The sequence below is a fragment of the Cupressus sempervirens genome, chromosome 11 (genome assembly GCF_028749045.1).
Source record: "Cupressus sempervirens isolate cs-2001-9-10 chromosome 11, ASM2874904v1, whole genome shotgun sequence".
NCBI lineage: Eukaryota > Viridiplantae > Streptophyta > Pinopsida > Cupressales > Cupressaceae > Cupressus > Cupressus sempervirens.
In genome coordinates this window covers 716,214,715-716,236,873 of record NC_143128.1, presented here as the reverse complement: position 1 = coordinate 716,236,873, position 22,159 = coordinate 716,214,715, and the positions used below count along the sequence as shown (strand labels likewise).

At 38.6% G+C, this 22,159-nt stretch overlaps 1 pseudogene across 1 annotated transcript in view; it reads left to right on the top strand.

The window, feature by feature from the left end:
- Positions 1-22,159, top strand: part of LOC149531682 (lysine--tRNA ligase-like) — a 64,573-nt pseudogene that overhangs the window by 22,481 nt on the left and 19,933 nt on the right. Inside the window, exons 12-13 of the transcript XR_016358903.1 lie at positions 15,505-15,648; positions 15,728-15,779. The product of XR_016358903.1 is annotated as a lysine--tRNA ligase-like (transcript). The remainder of the gene's footprint in view (positions 1-15,504; positions 15,649-15,727; positions 15,780-22,159) is intronic.

Sequence of the window (22,159 nt, the reverse complement as noted above, 5' to 3'; positions counted from 1 at the left end):
TGATCTGACTCAACTTCCATACTTCCTACGACAACAACTTACACTTTTGGTGCAGCCTCCTCATCGGGTGCATCCTCAGATAGTGGACTCTCCTTCTAAGTTGTTGTTGCTGGTGCTTTGCTCAAACCCACTTCCTGTCATGGGGACTGACGTCAGTAGGAGTGAGTCGGAATTGGTGTCTCAGGAACATACTGGCTTGGTCCATCACTTGGACATCCGCCATCTCTGGTTGGGTTGATTGCGCCATGCTCTCTAGTTCAGACAATAGGGGAGAAGCAATGGTCACGACCGCCTTGGTGCCAATGACCTCTAATCTGTCCTGGGGCTCAGAAAATCGCTCTCATTTGCCTTTGCCTGGTGGATTTCCGTCTCACCTTCTGCTAGATCTAGTCTAGTCTGGTCAAGGACAAGGTCGACTATCTGACTCTAAGCTACCTAGGAGGGCACTTCAACTATCTTTGTCCCCATCACTTGCTCAATCTCTGTGGGCGGCTCCGGAGTAGGTGTCATAACAATTTGTGGCCTCCTTTGTCCGAATGGTGGAATGGAAGGAGTGGCAGTGGTAGGTGTCAAGTGTGCTGTCGTTGGTAATAGAGGTGGTGCAAACAATGACTTAGGCAGAGACATGCTCTGGATCACCTTTGTCTCATCCTCGGCTTGAGAGTTGTCACTCTTTGAAGTAGTCTCCTCACTCTCTGTAGTATTTTCGCGGCCACTATCTGTGTCACTCATGCTCAATCCCTACATCACTCTCTTCAGGCCAGCTATTCTACCCTCAGTGTCCAAGTGTCGCCAATAAATTACTAAGGGTACTCTCTGTGCTAATTTGCCTTTCGACGGTATCTCAAATACATCAGCCTACTTGCGAAGTATATTGGGTGATCGAGTCCATGTGCCCCTTGCTAAGCCAAGGTGGCTCCGATGGCATAATTTGATGCGTTAACATGTACATGGAATTCTTTGTCCCAATTTGGAAATGCAAGAATAGGGGCTGCCAACAACCTTGTCTTCAAATCTCTAAAGGCTTCCTCTTGTTCTCCCTTCCAAGCATACGGTTCCCCCTTCCTTGTGAGCATATCCATCGGATATGAAATTTGTGCGAAGTTTTTGATGAACCATTAGTAATATCCGATTATGTCTGTAGGAGCCTCCATTTCCACTATCATCCGTACCTTGTCAGGATCTGGTTTTAATCCTTCTATGTACTCTATGTGCCTAAGCAACTTCCCTTGTGGCACCATAAATCAACACTTCTTGGGGTTAAGTGCTAGACGAGTTCGCCGACACCTTTCCATGCACCCCCCCAAGGCTGCAATGTGCTTGTCCTTGTATTGGATCTGCTCATCCTTAGGAAATTGGTGGGCAAGGCTGTCCTCGACCTGTGCTTCGCCTTCCTTGTACTCTTTGTTTTCCTGAGGGAACTCATTGGGACCTTCTTCGATTTCAAGCACATTACAGGATAGAGGGAATAGTTCACAGTCATTCATTTGCCTATGAAATAAGCCATCCATGGAGTCTGTGTCGTCTTGCAACTCTAGTACCCCTTCGTCGTTAGGCTTCATGCTCCTCTTCCCTTCATCTCCCCCGTTGTCAAATTCAAAATCTGATGAGGATGCTATTTCTTCGCCAACCATCTAGGTTCTGAGATCCATTACAAATTTTCTTCCCCCCTTCTCGAATGACAGGGTATTCTTTTTACAATTATGGTTTTCCTTGGCGGTCACCAACCACCCTCTTCCTAGGATGGCATTGTATTCTTTCCAATTGAGGGGAATCACCACGAAGTCCAAAATAAATGGTTGTGGACCGATGGTTACTTCTTGCGCCGTCAAGGTTCCCAAGGGTTTGATGCCATGTTGATCAGCCCTGAGTAAGTTGAATGTCGGTGGCCACAATGCCCACTTTTCGAGACTCTTCCAAGTGTCCTTAGGTAGAACTTTCACCCTTGACCCACCATCTACAATTGTGTTGGTGAGAATGGTGCCGAGGATATCCATCTCCACTATTGCAAAATTTCGCCTGTTATTTATAGCCAACGTCATCGGGTTTGCCGCGAAGTTGCCAGGATCCTCTGTTTGTTCCATTGTACTTGTTGGAACCATTGAGCTACTGAATAGGGCTGCTTTTAAATGTGGCATCGTTTCCACGAGATCCTTGATCTTCACGGGTACTTCTAACTGCAACATCTGTCCTAAAATGTTTTGCTCTGCTATGGCTCGAGTAGAAGTGCCAAAGGTATCTCTTAGGTCTCTTCGAGCATGTAATTCTTTCTAAATCTCAACCTTCACCTTGAGTAGTGTTTGCTTTTTTGTACGAGGGTTAGGGTAGGTGGTCTTTTTTGCTTGTGCCCTTGTAATCATCAGAATGTCTTTCTTCGGGTCTTCTTTCTCCACATGAAGGAGGTTGCAGCCAGTTTGGGGCAAGTGGCCTTCTCATGGTCTCTTGGTCCGCACTACCTACACAGCTCTTGTGGAGTCTCCTCCTTCAAACAGTCCAGGACAAAGTGCCCCCATATATTGATATTGCATCAAGAGAGATTTAGTTTATCTTTATCAGAGATCCTACAAACCTTTTCATGGTATCAGAGCCTAGTTGATAGAGAAACTTGTTCTCAGAATTATTAATTTCAGAGTTATTAATATCAGACTTTTCAAATCAAAATGGTGAATCACGTAAGGCTAGAGGATAGACTCGAAGGAGCTTCTAATTTTACATCATGGAAAATTCGAGTTATGATTATACTATGAGAGATGGAATTACAAGAATATGTAGAGTCGAGAATAAACCAATTCTAGAAAATGATCTAGATAAAACAACATGGAAGAGGCACAACAACAAAGCCATGAAGATTATTATAGATTCTTTAAAAGATCACATTCTCTCTCCTATATCCATTTTCAAAACAACTTTTGAGATGTTTCCTACAGTTAAGAATACTCTTGAATTAACAACACTAGTAGATTGCTAACATTGAAGCAAGCTCTTCTATATATCAAAATGAACAATGGAGAATCAATTACGCCTTATTTCTTAAGAATTTATGAGTTGAAAGATGAACTTGCGACTATTAGAAGTCAAGTAGATGACAAAGAACTTAGCATTATAGCCTTAAAAGGATTACCACTATCTTGGGAAATGTTTATTTGTGGCCTAAGCTCTCGACTTGATCTTCCTAAATTTGCACTACTTAAGAATGAATGCACTCAAGAAGAGTCAAGATTAGTTTCCAGAGGAATCAGCCTAAATCTAGAGGGAGACGTTCAAGCTCTTCATGCTAATATCAACAATAAAGAAAAGAAAGGTAAATTCAAAAGAAATAGGAAGGAATTCAACAAATTATACAAAAAACGAGATTGGTCAAAAGTACAAGGTTTCAAATGTGACAAATTTGGCACACTCAACTTCTCTTTAGAAAGAAAGAAAATTCAAGCAACTCTAGCATAAATCAAAGAGTAAAAAGATGAAAGAGAAGAAAACTATGGATTTTATCTAGCACTATCTAGTGAAATAAACTCCTACAAGAATACTTGGATTATAGAAAGTGGAGCATCACGTCATATCACAGGCTTTAGAGATAAATTTGCAAGTGAAATAAACTCCAACAAGAATACTTGGATTGTAGAAAGTGGAGCATCACTTCATATCATAGGCTTTAGAGATAAATTTGAAAGCTTCGAAGGATACTCCTTTGAAGAACCAACCATTGGAGACAACTCTACACCTGGTTAAAGGCATTGGATCATGTTCAATTCAACTAAATTCAGGCATTACTCTCCAACTTGAGAATGTTTTGTTTGTATCTGGTATAAAAGGAAATTTGGTCTCCATCTTCGGTCTTGCTGATCAAGGGTATCGAATCACCTTCCAAGAAGATAAAGTTCTATCTTGGCGAAATAATTCAAATATCAAGAAAGCTATATCCATTGGATTTAGAGATGGAAGTCTACACAAACTTTGTAACCAGCAAAATTTAGCTCTAAATCATGAAACATCAAACACAAATGAAATATGGCATAGAAGACTAGGTCACCTTCATTTCTGTGCTTTATCATCAATAGGAAAAATTGAAATTGGGTTACTTAGCCTCAAACCATGATCATTTAGGCTTTTGCAAAGGATGTGCCCTAGGTAAAAACACGAAAAAATCCTTTCCCATACATGTACACAAATCAAATTTTGCACTTGAACTTATTTATATTGATCTATGTGGTCCTATGTCTGTACCTTCCCTAAATGGATGTCTCTATTAAGTGATCTTTATAAATGAATATTTTAGGAGAACTTGGATCTACTTCCTTAAACAAAAGGAATCAATTGAAGTGTTATCTAAATTCAAAGAATTCAAAGCCCTAGTTGAAAATCAGTTCGGTTAGAAAATCAAAACATTAAGATTAGATAATGGAGGTGAATACAATTCAAAAATCTTTAAAGATTTTTACATTACTGTTGGGATTAAGAGGGAGTTTTTTGTACCTTATAATCCTCGACAGAATGGAGTTGCAGAACGAAAAAACAGATCCATCATTGAATCAGCCAGAGCTATGATGCATGACCAAAATCTTCATACTTCTTTTTTGGGTTGAAGCTTCTAATACTACAGTTTATTATTCAAAATAAATGTCTTCACTCAATATTGGAATATACAACTCTTGAAGAAGTATTTACAGGCATCAAACTAGACTTAAGCCACCTAAGAAAAATTTGGGTGTCCTCTTTATATTCATATTCCTAAAGAAAAGAGAACAAAATTAGAACCATTTGGAAAGAAGGATATACTCATCAGATACAGTGAATCAACCAAAGGTTACAGGATCTATGTCCCTGTTCAAAGAATCATCGAAGTCAGTAGAGGTGTAAAATTTGAAGAAGACATTGCCTTTAATCTTTCAAAGAACATTGATGAAACATACGTAGAGCCTACTATTGAACTAGATGAGGATCATTCAGTAGAGAATGATGCTGAACACATTACACCTATTATTCCAAATTCAAAGGATACTAAATATCCTAATAACAAAAAGAGACCATTTTGGGCTAGAAAAATGATGGAAGAAAATCATATAGAATTTGATGAAGTAGTTAGAGAAAACAAGAAAACAAGAAATCAATCATGCTATGTAGCACTACTCTCTGAACTCATCAAAACAGAGCCTTCAAATGTCGAGGGAGCCTTATCAAGCAAATCTTGGAAAGAAGCAACAATTGAAGAATATCAATCAATACTAAAAAATGATATGTGGGATGTAGTACCCAGACCAAAGAATAAATCAGCGGTCTCTTCTAAATGGTATACAAAATCAAACATGCCCCTGATGACAACATTGAAAAATACAAAGCCAGATTTGTAGCCCACGGATTCTTGTAGAAGGAAGGAATTGATTATGAAGAAACATTTGCTCTAGTTGCCCAATACACATCTGTTAGAACCATCATAGCAATTGCAGCCTCCAAAGCATGGAAGATATATCAAATGGATGTCAAAACAACATTCCTAAATGGTGAAATTGAAGAAGTATATATTGAGCAACCAGAGGGATTCATCACTCATGAAAAAACTCTTATGTGTGCAAATTAAAGAAAACACTATATGCCTTTAAACAAGCACCCAGGGCATGGTATGAAAGAATAGACAACTATCTCACAAAATTAGGATATTCCAAGAATGAAGTTGATCCCAACATATTCTTTAAAATAAATGGAGATGATATGATTATTCTTGTATTATATGTTGATGACTTGCTTATAATAGGTGAAGAATGTCTCATAGTTAAATGTAAGTAGGAACTAACAACATAATTTGATATGACAGACCTAGGACTTCATCATTACTTCCTAGGTCTAGAAGTTTGGCAAAAGGAGGACTACATTTTCTTAAATCAAGGAAAATACATTGTTGATATTTTGACTAAGTTTGGAATGATGGATTGTAAACTAGTTACTACTCCTATGGAAGCTAACTAACTTACATAAACTGAAGAACGACGGATTTGAATTTGAACGTATTGATCCTACTTACTATAGGCAAATCATTGGATCAGTAATGTTGTTGATATCTATTGTGCAGCTAATACATTAAGTCAATTCTTGTGTGAACCAAAGAAGATACATCTTATGACAGCTAAGCACATCTTATGATACTTAAGAGGTTCAATTGGTATGAGACTCAAATATGATCAAGTTGAAATCAATCTTGATGGATATTTAGATTTTGACTGGGCCGACAACTCTATTGAATGTCAGGATGTTGTTTCAGTCTTGAATCTGCAACGATTTCTTGGTTTAGTAGGAAAGAATCTTCAGTTGCCTTAAGCTCCACTGCAGCAGAATATATAGCCTTGTGCATGGGAGCCATAGAAGTTGTATGGTTGCAAAAGTTGCTAGTGGGGTTGTTCAAGAAACCTTTGAAGCCAACTATCATTCACTGCGATAATCAAAGTTGTATCAAGCTTTCAGCAAATCCAGTTCTCCACAATCGATCTAAGCATTGGGATACCTTATCATTATATTAGGGATATGGTAGATCGAGGTGTTATCAAACTAGAGTACATAAGTACAAATGAGCAAACAACATATGTTCTTACCAAACCTCTTGCCAAGGTTAAATTGGAATATTTTACAGGAAAACTTGGTATGATCAAATTGTAATTTTGAATATTGAATTTGAGTTTCTATTTTATATGTATGTTTATGCTTCTAATTGAATAGTTGCATTAGATATGTAATGAAAGATGACAATCTTTCATAGACATATATATTTAGAAGGTAATCATTGTAAGGTGATGATCTTACAAATGATAGGCCTGTTATCGTGACAAATTATGTTATTGTTTTTGGATATGCCGAAAGTCATTGATAATGAACGTATTATGATCACTCTTATTGTTGATCTGGAATGACGGAGATCATAATACATGTTGTGATAGTGTTCATAACATTGTGATTATGATTATTTGACAAGTCACTATTTTACATTGTTAAAGTTAGATAATCTGTTATGTGTGTGAATATCATTAATATTGATATCTTGTTTAGGTTCATGAGATATGATTAATATTTCACTTCTCTCTTGCTAAGAGGGAGTGTTAATGTGTAGCTTCAGAAGAAGTGAAGTTCGTAGATATGTTAAGTATGCGATCTGTGATTTTCTTACATTGATATATATATATATATATATATATATATATATATATATATATATATATATATATATATATATATATATATATATATATAATCACTAACATATGTTTACTAATTTTCATATGCTTAATCATATTCGGTGTTTGATTATTGTTAGTTTGTTATTAGAACAATTAGTTTATTAGAAGTGCATGACCCTATAGGGCCATGACTCTATGTGGCCATTGGCCACGTATAGTCATGTTCCTACAAGACATGCACCTCTACTTCTCATATTTAATCATTGATCGCTGGGTGAATCAGATCATCAATAACAACGAGGATGTTCTACTCTTCACCAACGATAACGATAAAGTAGAAGACATATATCGTTGCCTCACTCAAACCTGTTAAATACATACATCATTCAGATTGTGATAAAAAACATTGTCGATCTACTTACCATATCAAAATCACATCGATGTTGTTAATCAAAACCAGGCTCAGTTGTATATATAGTTCTAATAATATCTATATCAGTATATATTGATATTGCCTCAAGAGGATTTAGTTTATCTTTATTAGAGATCCTACAAACCTTTTCACATTGCACGGTTATACGCATTATTGTATGATGTCAAAGGTACGATCTTCATCTTCTTCCGGATGAAGGTCTTTAGTCCTTCGACAAACCACTACTTCTTTAGTTCGTCGGTTGGGCCAGATGACATAATTCCAATTAACTCCTCTAGTTGTCGCCCGTAAGCCCTAATAGATTCATTCTTTGCTTGGTTTGTGCTATAGATTTCAGAAAGGATCTTGTTATCATCTCTCAATAATTTGAACTTTGTTTGAAATTCTTTCTTTACATCTGCCCATGTTGTCATGTGAGTTTTGTCCACATCGAGTACCAATCAATGGCTCCTTCTCTCAATGTGGCAAGGACCTACTTGACCCACTCATCCTCGTCGGTGACTCGGTTGGCCATCCATATGGTTTCGCAGGTTCGACATTGCCGTAGAGGATCCTTGTTTGCCTGGCCTGTGATGGCAATTTGTGGTCATCACTATTGGTTTTTGTATGGGTTGTTCCTTTTGTGGGGTTTGTATTTGGCCGCTTGCGTTGCTTGTATTGTTCAGGGGCGTAATAAGGACGAATCCCAAATTTCTACTACCAAACCGTCTTCCCCCGTTCGACGTACAAGAGTCGAATTGAGTGTCCCAGTGAGGACTAAACAGGGTATCTTGGTTGCTGTGCGCTTGTGCCCATCGACACCTTCAGACGTGTCGGTTCCTGCTTCCCGTCTACTCCTTGTTTACTCTGCCTGTGGTGTGATGGATAGGTTGAGAAATTGTTCTCGCATTTATTCAATCAAATTTAGCTCTTGCCTCGCTTCCACAAGCGACTCCTCCCTACTTCTTACTCTCCTAGGTTCTGACAAACAATAGTCTTCCCCTTCGGTTGTTGCCTTTCCAATTGTCTCCTTCGGTTAACCCGTCGGTTGACTGTCTTTCAGTGAGTTGCCTAAACCTTTGTCGACGTTCTACTTGCTGGGCAAAAATTAAAGCATCATGTGTGGCTTCTAAGGCATTTCGCTGTTAACCACCTTTGTGATCTCCTTTGGTTAACCCGTCGTCTGGCTATCCCGTGGCAATTTGCTGAAACCTTCGTCTATGTTCTACTTGTTGGGCAAAAATTAAAGCATCATGTGGGGCTTATAAGGCATTCGGCTGTTGCTTCTTATTCTTATCTTTGTTTAATTGATTTGGCATTAATCTAATCAAACATTATAATCATCTTAAAACAAAATGTTGAACACTTTTATTGATCCATATTTCTGTACAACAAGTCAACTTTGTGATCTTGTTATTATGAATTTTCAGTGTTCTTTATTCTTCTCCCCGAGGCTTAAAGCTCATGGGTTTGTTCTTCGTTGAGTGCAATCACACTCTTCCTCCTTGCGATGGTTACTTTCGGCAAAGTTCCAGAGGACTTGTTGTCGGCGCTGCTCACGCTCTACCTCCTCCCTTCGGTTCCTTTTTGCTATGGTTGCTTGCGCCAACAGATGAGGTAGTTGATGCAATAACCTATTCGTTGTAGGACTGATGTTGAGTGCGTCCCACACAAGGTTTGAATCGACTTCTACTCGTACGACTTCCCTTCGTACAAAAGTCTCAATCGTTGTGTGAATTGAAACAAGGAAGTCAATTGTTAGAGCATGCTCCCCTTCAAAGAGTTCCGTAATGTCTTAGGCATTGGTCCTCACATTCCCATTTACCTCAAATGGTAATCCCATTTATCCAATCATTTCGTCACTTCCCAAATTCGATGGGCAATGACCCAAATGTTTTCCCTCGTAGGTTAACATAGATTAATTGCACACCAAAGTAAGCTACTCAACAATGGATATAAAGAGAATATAACAACATTGTATTCATCAACTCCTTGCTACATATAGGTTTTCTCCATACAAGTGTATCTCATTCCAAGAGAGAAGTATATACTTATAGTTCCCGAAAGGATGCAAGGTGAACCTTTGCATCTGTGTAACTTCCTCAGACGGACCAACCGTCTAACTAATTGAATACTTGATATGGGATATCAAACACTCAATTCCTCTATTCTGTACTGGTTTCAAATGTGAAGGGCACCAGTGATTTAACAAATAATTGATTATGTCTTGATACCATTCATCTGGGTGCACATCTTCCAATTCATAAACTTGCTGCACAAGTCCAGGCCCCTCTGATGCCATGGTCTGCGCCAACCGTTGCCCTCTGACCAATTTCATTGGTTGAATTTCTATGTCATATTCCTGGATAGTGGCGACCCACTCGCCTCTTCTTTCTCCAATTTCGTTTTGCATTAAGAGAGTCTTCACTGCTATGTCAGCCACAATTGCATGTACTTTGCTTCTCAATATGTAATGCCTGAACTTCTTCATTGCTTTTACCAAGGCATAAGCTTGTTTCTCCACATTTGGATAATTCAATTCGGCCTCCTTGAAAGGTGCACTCATGAATGCTATCGGGTGCTCTTCATCTACTTCATTCTTCTGTGTTAAAATGGCCGGACACGCATGATCAGAGGCAAAAGAGTATATATAGAATGGCCTCTCATAATCTGGGCTTACTAGAATTGGTGCGTTAACGATAACATGATTTATTTCTTCAAATGCCTTCTTTGCTGCTGGAGTCCAATCCATCTTTGCATCTTTCTTTAACATGTCATTCATTGGCTTTACAATCTCAGCGAATGCAGATATGAACTTTCTCATGAAGTTGATCTTTCCAAAGAATGATTTGAGCTCTTTCTTGCTAGCTGGCACGCCAAGTTTGAAAATTGCCTCCACTCTCTTTGGATCTATCATGATACCCTTTTCTGAAATTACATGTCCCAAAAGTTTCCCCTCGGTGACTCCAAACATACATTTCGTCACATTCAAAGAAACTCCAAACCTTCTACATCTCGTGAAAACTTTCCTCAAATCCAGAATGTGATCCTCTCTGTTGTTTGAAAATACCGTTATGTCGTCCATGTAAATGATAATGCACTTGTCTTTTAAGTCCTTGAAAGCATAAACCATGGCTCTTTGAAATGTTGCACCGACTCAGGCCAAAGGGCATCCTCCAGTATGCAAATGTTCCCCACTTCGTGGTGAAAGTTGTCTTCAATCTATCTTCAACAATTACTTGATTGTACCTCGAATATGCATCCATAAATGACATCATTTGTGCTCCATTGACAATTTGCAGGACATCATCTAGTGTTGTCAATGGATAATTATCCTTTTTTGATGCTCTGTTCAAATTCCTGAAATCAACACAACCTTATTTCTCCGTTTTTCTTCCTAACTGGGACAAGATTGGCGACCCATATTGAATGCCTTACTGGGAAGATGATCTACACATTTAGCAACTTCTTTACTTCTTGGAATATCAATGGTTCTAACAAAGGATTGACTGGTCTTTATCGCTGCCTGAATGGCTTACTTCCTTCCTTCAGTGGAATTGTATGTGTGATGATGGAAGGATCATATGTTTTCAAATCTTTATATCCCCAAGCAATTACATTTGGGATTCCTTCATCAAACTCAGTATATCTGCCTTCTCCTTAGGTGTGCAAACTTTCCCAATATAAACTATTTTCGGACAATCCTCTTTTCCCAAATTTACTTTTTTGCATTCATCATCCCCAGTGGGTTGATATTGCACTTTGTTGAATTGGTCCATGTCAAATATTCTTTCTAGCTCAATCATTCCCAATGGAATAGTATTTGTCTTCAAGCTTATAACTCCTAAGTCGATTTCTGCTTCTTCATCCACTTCACCATCGATGATTTGTGCTGCAAAGACATCTGAATTAGTCAAGAATTTGAGGATATGTCTATCATCTTCAAACACTTGGAAGTTCTTGACATTATCTAGTATTGATGGGACCGATGCTAACTCAACTCTGAATTTCTTCAAGCCATCCAACTTAATTGGTGCTAGTGAGGTTGCAGTTTGTGCAAGGGCATTAGCCACCTAATTATTTTCTCTATAGCTAAACTTGATATTGAAGGCATCGAAGTCCTCTATCAAATCCCAAACTCTGTTTCTATATCTCTTCAATCGCTTGTCATGGCAAGTGAACTTCTGCTTTATCTGCTCAATTACTAAATATGAATCTCCAAGTGCATGAAGTATCTTGGGGCCTTTCTTGATAGCACACAACAAGCCTAAAATCAAAGCTTCATATTCTGCCATGGGAATTGCAATCTATGTGCCTCCAAATATGTTGCCCTTGTCAGGCTAACTAACTCAAATCCGGCTCTAGCCCCTTGCTTAGTTTTGGAACCATCGAATCTTAGAGTCCACACTCCATCACTTTCTTGATACTCCTTTTGGGAATTCTTGGACTTGTCTGTTTCAATACCTTTCTTCATTTCCAAGTTGGGTGGTGTAATTTGCTTCTTTGTTTCACCCATCATGCTACTTTCTGCTTCATCAACTTGTAAATTTTCAACCCTCTGTTTGCCATGTTGATCATCTTGTTTTAGTGCCCCTGGGATTCTCTTCTCTACTTGTTCTAAGGCAACTATGCACAAGGAGCAAGATAATTCTGAATGGAAAGCATTGTGGATTCTGCACCTGTTGGGCAATAATAAGTCTCTCACTGATTTTGATTACCGAACTCTCCTCCTTGCTGTACAGTTCTAGTTACAAAGTTCTTAAAATTCTCGAACATGACTTTACCATAGTTTGATGAAGTGTTTGGATCCGACTCAATCAAGATCTCTGTGGAATCCCCCCCTTCACTTATGATATTCATTGTCAACACGTCTGTCTTCTTTGGTCTATAGGTGTTCATATTTGTTTCTACAAACGATATTTCATTTGGTTCCCCATACTTGGTAACCATCAATCTCATCCTTGGGGTGCTATCGATTCTGATTTGGTTGGCCAGTCCTCTCCATGGGAGCCGCATGTGAGAAAAGTCAGTTGCCATGTATCCGTTCAACCTTCTGGCCCAATCTCTACTTGGGATCAATCCATAGGTATTGGCCACATCTACCACTGAAGTATGTACGATATGTTCCATCCTCAGATCAGATGCCAACTGCATATGTATGTTGTGTAGCTCACCTACCACTGGCACTTCTGTCTTATCCAATTGAGTTACCTTTCTGTTTGATCCCAAAGGCGTGATTCCCAAACTTCTACAAATATTCAAAGGCATGACATTACTTGATGCTCTTGAATCTATCAAACAATTATGGAGAAGCTTTCCGAATATCTTCATTGATAGTAGGAATGGGGCTGGCTCATCTTTCCCTTGATAATATACCATTGGTGTCTTATGTACTTGCTTCGGCTTCACTTCGAAATCTGTCAGTTGCACTACTTCTTCTTTCTTCACCCTTTCCTTATTATTTATTGAGTCTTGACTTTTTTGAGCTTGTGGTGCTGCCGAGCTTGATCGTTGAGCCACATAAATTGGTTGAGGCCCTAGCTGTCTATTGAACTCACTAATGTCGCCATATGCAATCCCTTGTGTAGAGTTCTCTATTTCTCCATATGAAATCTCTTGAGATGAATTCATCATGTTCCCTCCTGGAATGTCTTGGATTACATGCATTGAGTTAGGAGGAGGCCTCCCTTGAGTATGCGTTATTGCACTTTGATTGTGAGTCCCTTGTGATTTGTTATCCTCAAGTTGTCAAGGAATGTATCTCTAATCTCCATTATCTTCAACAATTCAAACAAAGGGAGATTGATTTTGATCTTCTTCATCTCCTTTATTACACTTTGTCCTAATCTTATCAACTCATCATTAATCACGACATTGTTTCCTGTTCTTCCTTTATTTGCTCCTTGTGTTGATTGGACACTCTGTGATCTTCAAACATCTTGATTGTTCTGTTGCATACTTTGTTGGGAACTCTGTGTTCCACTTCTGCTGTTATGGTTACCATGTCTGTACTCGGGTGCATCCCTTGAAGAATTTGGTACGTTACTTGCATTGGGGGGTGGAGGTGTATTGAAATTGTTTGGAGGTATGGAGGACGTGAAGGGTCCATCATTCCTCTTATTATTTCTCTGATAAAACCTTGCATTGCTAGCCGGTTGTTGAAATGTTTGGTTCCCACCTGTCCCTTGAACTAGAATGACGTCGCTCAAAGGTGGGAAAGAATCTGACCCATTGTTATACCCATTTTGGTCTATTGTCTCGCTAACTAGCCTGTTGGTTGACGCAGGAGGAAATCTTCCTTGGTGTTCTTCATATGATTCAAATTCTGATGGAAATGAAATCTCCTCAAAAGTCAAGCATTGATCATATCCCAAGGACGGGACAATTTCATACCCTGTGACATTAATATCTTCTTGGTTGTTTGACTCATCTATTATGTTCTGAAACAGGTTGGATGCCCTCTTGAACTCAGCACATCCTAACTTCGAATGTTGATCAGTCTCATGGAATCTGCAATATTTGGACACGGCGGACTCAACTAGAAATATTCTATCCACCGGTCTACTATCCACTGAGGCTTGATTATCTAGTGGCGACACCACATTTCCATTGTTTGGGCCTGTGTTCCACGTCCTCTTTTGGTTAGACTGATTGTTATATCCTTGGTCCTGTGGTTGGCTGTTACCTTGGTAATTGTTATTTTGATAGTTCCTTTGATAACCACCACCTTGGTTGTTTCTTTGATAGTCTCTGCCCTGATAGTTCCTTTGGTCTCTGCCTTCTTGATGATTTCTTTGATTCCCTCCTTGATAACCTCCGCCATGATTTTGATAATTGCTTCCTTGATTACCTCCTTGATTGTTCCTCTGGAAAGATTGGAGTTGATTGTTTTGATTTCTCAAATAAGTAACTTCTGTAGATAGCTTCTTGACTTGCTCGATCGATTCCTTCATTTCATCCTTTTCCTCTTGCGTTCTTGTGGATGAACTTGCACTTTTCAGATAAACTGGCGTTGATGGCGGTGCCTAAGACAACAGAGGTCCCGGATGTACCATCAACTGATTTGTAGGTGCTTGGAATGCAAGCTGTGGAACTGGATTATTCGGATACCTAGCACTTGGAGGTTCCATTCCTTGTTGGCCCAATTGCTTCCCTAATTCAATTGCTTTAATGTAAGCCTCATTCAACGTTGTGGGAGCAAGATTTGCCATCCTTGTAAACATAGCTGATTGACTATCTAAGGCACAACAATCTTTGCTTATTTAATTGATTTGAACCAGCAAGTTTTGTTCTTCACTTCAAAAACTTCATTTTGGTAAAACAAAATTAAAATACCAACTGCTTATTGTTAAAGGGATTATATTGACTGTCAGTGTCTGCCTATTAGCTTCTTGTTCAAATATCTATCTTCTGGCATATACCAGCTGTTTTTTCACGTTAGAAAAGCTTATGAACTACTTAGAATTGATCAGAGAAGTTGGCTTCTCAAATGTGATGGATTTCAAGGGAGAACCTTAGAAACATTTATCTCAGATATTAATTTGGGCTTTGGCAGAAGCAACTAATACTTTTGTGACACCTTTCTCCTCAACTAATGCCAATAATTACATCACATTTAACTTATTGCAGTAATAATATAGTAAATATTCATCTAACAATATTATTACTGCAATTATTAGTCAAAGAGTTCCAACTAGTGATTTATAAATGTCAACATTTTAATATTATTATTACAATTTACAACAATTTCAACTTTAAAACAAAGCACTATGGCAGGAACATGATGTAGCTGTATCCTCGTGTTAAAAATTTAAGATGAGGGATTAAACTCTGAGAAACTGTTCCAAAGCCGCATGTTTGGTTGCTGTAGATGAATATTTTATCTAAATGTTTTCTAATACTTTTCATTTTGCACGTTTTTAAATATTTCAGGACAGGCAATCTGGTGATGATGAAGCAATGGCTTTAGATGAAACATTTTGTACTGCATTAGAGTATGGGTTGCCACCAACTGGTGGATGGGGAATGGGAATAGATCGTCTTGCTATGATTTTGACAGACTCCCAGAATATTAAGGTCAGTTCTGTTTGCTTCATTGTTCATTTCTGAAGATGCATAATTGATAGAAGAACTAATAACTGTACACCATTTTCAGGAAGTTCTGCTCTTCCCTGCAATGAAACCTCAAGAAGATAATTCCTCCAAAGGTTAGTTTTTGTTTATAAATCGTGGTGAAGCTACTGAGGCTTTACTAATTGTTTCTGAACATGAAAGCGAATTTATTGTTCAGTGTGTTGGATGCCAATTTATTTGTAAACTTACAATTGGAAGAACTTTTGGCTCCAATATAAGTTCTGTAGTGGAAAGTTGGCTTTCTTTTGGTTTGTGGTAATTCTTACTTTTAATTGAATGGCATTCCTGTAGTGCTGCTAAAGTGATGATTGAATGCTATATAGAATTTGTTCCTGTCTTAAGGGTGAAAGCAATTGGAATACAAGGTGAAATATAAAGGAAGCTCTTTAGATTGATGCCATCTAGACAATAGTTCTTTAACTTGGACTTAGCTCAGACTTGGCAAGGCCGACTTGACGTGTGACTCAACCACACAAGCATATCAGAATGTGATAAATGTCATTTTGTTTTTCAATTGAGATTGCAAATACTCATGGAAAGGCCTATGTGAAAGCAAATTTGCTTCTGCAGGTGTAGGACAGTAGCTCCATTGATAGTGACTAGGATGTTTGACTGTCATTCAACTGCTATGCCGAATCAAATGTATCTAGGATTGTGTTGGGTTTAATCCCTTGAAAGTCATGGATTACTTTCCTCATTCTGTCAGGCAGCAAAGGTTTTTGTAAAAGTTCCATTCATATATGTTAATGGCTGCTTTTACCTATCTATAATGTATAGTGAACCCAGGGAAAACTCATATCCAAACTGACAACTTAGGTTTTAGTGTATATATATATATATATATATATATATATATATTGGTAGGACCTAACCTATACGCATTTTAATATTCAAAGTGACAGTTAGCAATTCAATAAATAAGAATATAGTCGAATTCTAAGTGATGTGAATTTGAGTAAACTACGGAGAAAACTCCATAGTTAAGTGTGCTCAACTGGAGGTAGTACTGGGGGGGTGACCTCTTGGGAAGTCTCGGTGCTTCACCTCTGTGAGCATCACCTAGATCCAAGGAGTGCTAAGTGTTCCATTTATTCTCATGATAGATGGATTCGTATGAATTACTATTCCTGAAACATGAGTCAGTGAGTTTGACTCAAGAACTACACAGTTAAATCCTGATAGCAATATAACAATGTCAAACCAGTTAGTCTGGTGGAACTTGTGCCTAATGCTCTACCCAAATGTAATATACATGGGAAACAATTGATTTTGATGATACAAGTTCACAGAGTGGCCTTTGAATCTAATCCTGATTTTAATCTAGGTTGTAACACCAACGTGGGGGTATGTCGGACCTTGGGACAACTTTCAGGTGTGGGAAAAAATGGCCTCAATTTTGGGACGGTGGGGGTACGGGGGCATTGCATACTATACATAAATAGTTCTTGAAATGGTAATTATGAAATGACATGTCAACTTTCTGTCATGCCCAAAAATTGGGGCAAAAACACAAACAATTTATTTTATTTTTAAACTTAATAAACACATGATTAACACCTACTAAATTGAATATGTTACGGCAAGTTGAAAAAGAGACTGAAGTGAGTTTCGGTTGTATTTTATAATGATGCAGAGTCTACATCTCAACCCTATCACACCATGACGAAACCTTAGGTTTTAGTGACTACAGGAACACTTAGTTCGAGTTACACAATTTGGTTGACTAAACCATGTTTATGATGTGACATCAAATTCGAGGGGACATTAGGGTTCCATAGTTCTTGGATTAAAGTTGAATCAATATGTTTGACTAATTACCCAAGACACATTAGGTTTGACATGATTCCATAAATTTATTTCATTATGTCGGACAATTACCCTAGGTGAACTAATTCTGCACCTCCTAGGAAGTGATTCGGAATCTTAATACTGGTTCTCAATTAATCATAATTTAATGATAAAACTAATTAATACATTTAAATATTCATCATGCAAATACCTACATTGCACATTTCATCTCTACAACACCTTCCTATTTCACTATCCCGATCTAACTCTAACTTTACACCTAAAGTTTGAAATCCTATAATAATTTTACATCTCATTTAAAAAATAAATTATATTCTAAATATAAATCTGAACTTTCAAATGTCACATAAAAAGAAATATTTTAAAAAAATTAATGAACAAACTATAACATTAATCTCCTAACTATCTAACTAACCTTACTAACTAGAATTACTTTATATCCTAACACTTTCATTTTAATTCAATTTAATATGTAAATAGGAACACAATCATTTTTTATAAAAACCTATTTACTAACACTAAAGATCTTACACACATGGTAGAGGATAATGAGCAAGTGGGTGGAATAAGGATAAAGGAAGGAGTGTAAAACAATTTTTTTTTAAAACCCTTTTCAACTTCTGCCAAGTCAACATACCAGGTACGCATGGCAAGGACGATGTCATCAAATCTTCACCAAGGACAACGAGGATGAGCGGCCCAATGGGAGAGCTGCTCCAAAATGCATTTAATGTGGATTGTGTTGGAAGGTAGAGATATTTGCAAGATGGGGTCTTTGCCTTTTTTGGTAAAGTGAAGGGCATGTCGCCACATGCATATACTTAGGGTATTTTAAGGTTAAAGTGGTGAGGTGGAGGTGGGACCCACCGGGTGTCGCTTTCCCATTCACTTACTTTTTAAGAGTTTAATTCGTTAATTGTTTTAATTAAAATTGGTGTCCACTAATTTATGTCTACCCTTTCTTACTTAGCATTTGGGTTTGCACTAACAATAAAATATGATAGGTGAAATATCCTAATAAGAGGAATATTGAAAGAATATTCTCTGTCACAAAAGAGAATTAAAATCTCCCCCATACATTCTCCAGAGAGCATTTTGGCTCTCCCAAATAGATGGAAATGATAAGTTTTCCTTCTTTAATAGTATTAGATTTCCTCTTAGAAATTTTATAGTGTCATAGGGTATAATGTTTTGTTCATTCTATTGAGTGGATTGTAGGTATAATTTTGATGTTTAATTTTGCATCCAAGTTGGGAGTATTTTTAGGTAGTTTACATATTATGCACCATAAGGTAAAATTCATTGATTTAATAAAACTTATACAAATTGAGGTTTTAATATGCAAGTAAGATGGATGTATCTAAATCAAACATCCACATCATTGATTACTCTCGAGCACAATAAATTAAATCCAAGATTTCGTGGAGAAAGTAGAGAGTTTTCAACTTGAACTTTATGCAAAGCAATATAATTGAAAGTAAGGTATGATTTACAATCTAATAACACTTAGATCACATAACTTGCTTATTTCATACAATATCTGAATTCCTATTTATCAATATTGAAGTTACAACATTTAATCCATTTCTTTCGTAATCATTCTCAACATGGATATACAATACAATAGGTGGTATTACAATGGAGAATCCTCCAATAACATGACATCAAGAACACCAATAGTGCCCCAAGAAAACCAGGATTGTTCCATCATGAGAACCTATCCAGACAATTTGCAAAATAGAAAGAACAACTATGGAGAGCTTACCTCCCATCCTAGGTCTCGAAAGGCCACCCATCGAGTTAGGAGAACTAGTAATTGACTAGGTGACATTCAAAGACCAATCACAATGACATAACTCATCATATAATTACCATCCAAGGTATGCACAACAGGTTTCATAATGAGCCTATGACCAGGGAGAAGGTGGATTTTTCTAGGTAGGAGATGTCACTCAAGAGCACAAATCATATGCCTTCTTTCAAGGCTACCAAACCACATAAACTTCAATTTCTTTCTCTCCTTATTTCCCAAAAACAAACTCAATTTTGCATTGACAGGCAAGGGCCCATAACACCTTGCTTTCTCCCTTTCCTCAACATGGGAAGAGACTCTGCATTGACTTGAGGTCGAACTAAGCCCTTCCCTCCTACATGACCACTTATGCCCTATTCGAGGGTGAGTAATGCCAACACACCCTTCATAGTTTTCCCAACAAAACAAGAGAAGAAACATGAAACAAAGCAAGTAAAATCCCACAATGCCCATTCCTTACATGATACAACACACACATACTATAGTATGCAAGAATTTTATATATACAAGCAATGAACAAAAAGGCATAACCATGGCAATGGAGAACCTACCTTCACAAAGGTTATGTCAATGAATTTTGAGTCTCCTTGCAAATTCCAAACTTGACTTCTCTAATGTAGAGAATGAGTGAACAACCCTCAACTCTTCAAAGGGACTTTAAATAGCCTCTAAACTTATCTACCCAAAATAACAGTAACTCCAAACTTGACTTTAAGCTTCCTATGGTCTTCTCACTTCCCCCTATCATCAAGACAACCTTTTGAAAGAGTGAAAACTTGGCTAACCTTATGAAGATGATCCATTTTTGCAACAAAGAGAAATTGGGATATTTAAGGGGTCATAAATGTTTTTGATCAAGGAAAACAGGTTTTACAGGGACTTCAAACTCGAAAGTTTTATAGCATAAAAGATAAGACAATAAAGTCCAACAAAACACGAAATAGCAACCAACAACCAAAAAGAAACAAAAGGCCAGAGGCCAGGAGGCAAAAGCCAACCGCTAGACCGACAAGGAAAACCAAACCTAATGGTTCTCCTTATCCAGATCTTGCAGAGTTTCTACAGCTTCATTATCCTTTTGGTTGTCCGCTCCTTCCTGGTTGAAGTTCTGGGCTTCCTCCTGGTCCAAATGATCCACCTGGTCCCTGCCTGCATTCAGATCGGCCTCTTCCTTACCAATGTTCTGGCTAGTCAGCTTCCCCGTGTTCCCCCCCTCGACGCCAATTCTCATTAGAGTATCCCCCAGGTTGACAATGTTCTCATTCAAAGTGTGCAGAGTGTCCACAATTTGATTAGTTAGAATCTGGATAATGTTTCTAACCTCTGGACTTTCTGTTCAACCCGGGAAAATCTATCCTCTTGATAATTTCTGGAGTCCTGGCCGCTGTAGTGCTTTTGGTTGTCATCCTAGTCGTTCATCCTTTCGGTGTTCTCTTGGACTCTGCAGGAGCTCTGGTTGCTATCCTGGATAATCTTTTCCTTTAGAGCCTCGATTTCCTGAAACAACAATTTGATAGATCGAAAGTTATCTATCAAGCCGTTCTTCGCGTTGTTTAGAAGGTCGAAGCCGGATTCCCGCGTGTTATCAGACAAGACCAGAAGAGCGGGGTCGATGAGCTCATCATAATGGGTTGTGCTGTCGAGGTCCTCCATCACCTGGATGTTCATTGGCTCTCTGACAATTCCCAGCCTAACAGTATCCATGTTAAAATTCCTCCAAGCCCTCCTGTCCTTTGTTATCACCTCCCCACTTTTTACCACAGTCTTCACCTCAGGCAAGGAAGAGGGCGAGACAGGAGCAAGGGTCTCGGAGGTCAGGGCGATGGGGTCTTCCTGAAGCAGGGCTTGTTTTGCTTTTCTTTTTTTGGGGTTATCCGGGGGAGCAACGAGGGTATCGAGGGTTTCCTCCCTGTCTCTCCCCCACCCCTTTTCCCCATCCTTCACAGTGTCCTTCCCCTTCGCCTTTTCCTCATCCTCTGACTCAGTCGCAGTTTCCTCTTCTTCTTCACTGTCATCTTTCACCTCTTGGGGCTCAGGCTTGGGAAGAATGGGGGGAGGCCTCTAGGGCTCTTTCTGCTAGGAAAGCGGGGGTTGAGGGCAACAGAGATGGCTTTGGTGAAAAAATCCTCGTCCTCCGATTTAACAACTTGAACATCCTTAGAGTTCGAACTGGCAGTGTCCTCCGAAGCATTCCCAGGGTCACCAAGGGTTTTTCCCTTGGTTTGAGCTTTCAAAAACTCATAAACCAAGAGGAGACGGCCTTCGTGGAGGGCGGGATTAGTGATGGGTTTTCTCTTGAAACCCTCAATATTCTTAGACATGGAGGTGAAAAGAAAGGAAAATAAATTTTAACAGCATGCTTAAAGTGGTTAAGCAACACAAAATGGTGCGTTCTTATCCTATCGAACCTGGAGTCAAGAGTAATATACTCAATGAGAATCCTGAGAACATACCTCCATAATTTTTTGATGGATTCCATCTCATAGTAAGTGTCTATCTTGATAAGATTGTTCCTCTCAGCATTGTCCTTGACAAATTCACTAATAGCATTGGCCGACATCTTTTTATCCCTGAAGAAGTTTATGCCAACTTGAGGGATTTCCGTCACCTCTGCTATCAATCCCTTAGTGATTTGGTGGGTGACCATCAATTTTAACTTTCCCATTGTTCCATGTTTCCACCATCCCCTTGGTAACCCCAACGTCAAAGCCATGAAGGTTCTCCATGAATTTGGTTATACCCCCTTTTTCGAGCTTGTGCCAAACCTTCCCCTTCCCCTTCCACTTCTCCATTTCCCCCCAAGGCTCTCTTCTGATCCTTTCCCCAACCATG